This window comes from Muntiacus reevesi, chromosome 5 (assembly GCF_963930625.1).
Source record: "Muntiacus reevesi chromosome 5, mMunRee1.1, whole genome shotgun sequence".
NCBI lineage: Eukaryota > Metazoa > Chordata > Mammalia > Artiodactyla > Cervidae > Muntiacus > Muntiacus reevesi.
In genome coordinates this window covers 38,648,939-38,653,599 of record NC_089253.1, presented here as the reverse complement: position 1 = coordinate 38,653,599, position 4,661 = coordinate 38,648,939, and positions in this window count along the sequence as shown.

The following is a 4,661-nucleotide window of genomic DNA, read 5'->3' as shown; positions in this document are numbered from 1 at the left end:
TTGGTTAGACAACATGCAAATATAATTTATCATGTTCGATCATTGTTGCAAATCTGTAAGCTATTACACTTCCCATTCTTACAGATGAATCACATAACTTGGAGACAGTAAGAAACTTGCTTAGACTCACAGTTTGGAAGCCAAGAGGTCTAGTTCAGGCATTGTTGGTATGTGGATGGTAAAGTAACAGAGTGGTACTTTCAGTAGGGGAGTCTGGTGATGGTGATCTGTCAGAAAATATATCGAAATATACGTAAATGAAAATTTGCAAAACTTTCAGGATAAGATCTTGAAACTTTATTAACAGATATAAAAAAAGTATGCTAAGAAAAAAACAACAACTTCAGAGGATCACATTTTATGTCTGAAGGAAATATTAGAACATTTGAAGAAGTCAACTATTCTCAAATAATTCTACAAATTCAATCCAGCCCACTTCAGAATCCTAGCTGGTCTAAAACTAACAGTTTTACCCTGTTTTGAATTCTGAAGTGCTGTTTAGATCTTTTGAAATTAGAATATATTCATTTACTGAATAGCGGGAGGAGCTCAACTTTCATGCCCAGCTCTGGCACTTTCTACTTGTAGGGACACCAGCAAGGTACTCACCCTCATAGCCTCAATTTTCCCATCTGTAAAATAGGTGTGACATAATACTGCCTACCTCATAAGATTTGTCTTAGGATACATGCATTAATCCAGGGAAAATGGATAGCACAGTGTCTGGCAGTAAATATCACGCATTAAACATCAGGCATTAAACTTATGTAACAAAAGGAAAAACTATAAATATTAAGTCAAACAAAATAAATCACCACATTCCCTAAGTTCAATATCAAGGTGAGCCTACTTGACTCTGCCAGTGAGGAATATTTATTTATCCGAAATGCTAACAAAGTGTGCTTCTGAATTTGGCTCTGGTTCCACTGAGATTTTTCTCAGTTAAGGTGAGATCACTTGATTTATTGTTTTATGGTCATGTCCAAGTGACAGTTACTGTGGTTTAAATATCCTTAATACTAACTCTTAGAACTAAAGGTATAGGAAGATGGTGTGTGGGGATAGATATTATTTATTCCAAGACACACAGAGACTTTAGGCTCATGTAGCCAGCAGGATGTTCTTGTCAATTTTGGCTCATGCCCCTGTCCTTTTGGCTGAGGTTGAAATCCCAGGGATCTTCTAAGGATTAAGTCTCTAGGCAGATTAATACCTACACAGGTGATGGGAACATTCAGGACCTCACTTCTGGATCAGGACACTCACAGACACATTTATACTAGTGAATTGTATGGTTAGAATCTGTACAGCTTATCTATCAGATCTTACACAGAACTGACCCTGCAACAATCTCTAGACTCCAAAAAAAAATTTAGAGTATTATTAATATTTTGTATTAATAATAAATTAATATAGCATATAAAATGATATAATTTAGAGCAATACTAATATTATTTTAGAGTAATATTAATATTTAAATTAAAATTGTTTCCATAGAAAGTGATTTCTGATTACTTGCTTTGAATAAAATCAAAGGAGGACCTAATTTGATCATGGTTGGTAAATCATTAAGAATAATCCTGAGTGACGATTCATTACGTTGTTTTTAGTCAATTCCCGAGAGGAATTAAAAGAATCAAGTATGATGTCATTACCATAAATTCATTCCTGTCACATCTGCAAACTCACGTGACAAATATTTTTAGAATTCATATCTGTAAAAATGAGACACATGAATGAAATTGCTCCATTTTAGCAGTAAGTTGCATTATCCATGCATATATAAAGTAAGAAAGGTCTCATTTAGCTTATTGAGATACATTTATCAATTATATTTTACATCATATATTTAAAAAGTATCAACAGGGACTTCCCTGATGGTCCAGTGGCTAAGACTCCACGCTCCCAAAGTAGGGGGCCTAGGTTCGATGCCTGGTCAGGGAACTAGATTCCACTTGCTGCAACTAAAGGTCCCTCCCACATGCTGTAGCTAGGACCTGGAACAGTCAAAAAATTAAAGAATTATATATTTTTAAAAGTATCAACAATTGAAATAGCTGTCTGGTCTTCACCAAAGCTGTAAATATCTCTGCTGGTCCCCAAATCACCAGTGCACCTTGCCTTACAAACGCCTCGAAGACATTTTATTCCATCTCTCCTTCCCTCGCTTTTCTGCATTGTGGAGCCTATGAGATTTACACCCTGAGGTTCCTCAGGGAGACGGGTGAGTGATGCAACCACTCCCTACCACTCCCACAGACCATCTGCCCGCCCCCCTCCTACACCTAGAGCCGCTCAGAGTTCGGGCCACGGCTATGAGCTGCAGACAGACGCACGTGACATGGGACAGGACATTGGGCATCAGAAATTGTTTCCGTCACCTGTTTGCCCCCTGTTGCCATAAATCAGTGGTCTCAAATGTCTGAATTTCTTCTCGGTGTTGCACATGGGGAAAAGAAGGGAAAAGTAGAGATACTTGGTTTGTTCTGGAATTTTCTGTAGCAGTTTCTCTTTGGGTGCATTACCCTACTTGTATATTTTCTAATGCTGGGGATCCAGTTCAGGTGCCTTTTCGGACACAGCCTAGCCTTTGGGGACCCTTCATTCAGCTGCACATTGACTTCGTACATCGTCTCCCATCCGCAGATAATCCGACAACCCAGTGATATCACATATTCTCCCTGGGTGGCCTGACCCTTCTTTCCCCTGAAGGCAGAAGTATGTTCATATTTTGCCTCAATAATACCATTTTAAACTTTTTATTTGACACCAACTTCAAACTTATAGAAAAGGTGCAATGATATTTCCATTAGAATACCTGTACTCCTTCACCCAGATCCACCCTTTGTTGATGTGTTACTTTGTTCATTTGAGTATAGAATCTCTTTGAGGGAATTATGCTCCAAAAAAAGACTAAGACCAAAGGTCTTGTCTTAGGAGACACCTTTTCCAACAGATGTGCAAAGTCTTACAAATCAGCTTATAACCACATGGGTGATGCTCAGTTGCTTCAGTCATGTCCAGTTCTTTGCGACTCTATGGATTATAGCCCACCAGGCTCCTCTGCCCATGGGATTCTCCAGGCAAGAATACTAGAGTGGGTTGCCATGCCCTCCTCCAGGAACTCTTCCCAACTCAGGGGTTGAACCCACGTCTCCTGCATTGCAGGTGGATTCCTCACCGTTGAGCCGCCACAGAAGCCCTTATAACCACTATCCCATCTCAATCCCAGAACTCTGGAAAGATTATCCGTGAATCTAGTGGCAAATCAAGGACTAACTAAATTACAAGGAACAACCCTAAAGTGGTTGAAAGCCCTCTCATTGACACAAGAGATATTCAGGTTGCATACCAATGAGCTCTGGGATATTGCACCTATGGAACTGTCATAGGGCCATGAGATTTCCAAGGGCCTAATCCAGTGAATTTCTTCCACCATTCGAAGACATTTGAGTGTCAAGGACTCTCCTTCCCTCCTAAGCTCCTTTGCTGCAGGAATCAAGCCTGCCAGACCAAGGAGAGGCTCCGTTCAAATATGTCTGTTCTTCTTAGGGAATGGATGTCACCTGAAGCAATTCCAGAGGGCAAGCTGCCTTGCAGGAATGGAGCCAGGTGCTAACAACTCTTCCCGCCCCTCCCACTGTCAGTAAGGGGAGCTGGTGTGTCCTTGAGGTCCATGCCCCTCATTTTAGGTCAGCCCCACAAGGTGCAGGGGAACCCTGGGGGGAGCAAGTCACAACTCCACTGCAGGTCCCACCCAAATACGGGAGTTCAAGTCATCTGCAAACGCGGGTGACACTTACGATGATGAAAACAGCAAATTTTCACCATCCTTCCCCTTGAGAAGAAAGGAGTAATGCTATGGCCTTCATGACAGGTTGCATGTAGTTGGGTTTTTTTGTTTTGTTTTGTTTTTAATGAATTTTGGAAGAAGCACATGGAGGAGGAGGCCAAATAACCTCAGGACCATGGAACTGCTGAGCCCACAGTCACTGTAGGGTCCCTGAGACTGTTTGCTTTGCTTAACATTGTACTTTGCTCACCATAAAGACCTTTCCTTGCGAACAGTATTGGTAACAGAGTGGGCAGTAAGTCTTTAGCTCTTTGTGGATTCGGTCCTCATTAACCCCCATTGCCACCTAGTATTTATGTCCTCAGAGCCTTAGCTTCTTCCTCCCCAAATCCCTTTCATTGTAGATTTGCTGCTTAGGGAGTTTAAAGCTTAATACATAAGATCTTTGGCCACCTGATGCGAAGAACTGACTCATTGGAAAAGACCCCGATGCTGGGAGAGATTGAAGGCAGGAAACGAAGGGGACAACAGAGGATGAGATGGTTGGATGGCATCTCCGACTTGATGGACGTGAGTTTGAGCAAGCTCCGGGAGATGGTGAAGGACAGGGAAGCCTGGAGTGCTGCGTCCATGGGGTCACAAAGAGTAGGACATGACAGAGCGACTGAACTGAACTGACATAAGATCTTACAGGAGTTTTTCTGATCCCAGCATTACTTAGCACACAGGTTTTGACCAATAAAGCTTTCTCCGTATCTTCACCAACATTTATCATTTGCTTTTTTTGATGATAGCCATTCCAACAGGTGTGAGGTGACGTCTCGTTAGAGTTTTGCTTTACATTTCCCTGATAATTAGCAATGTGGAG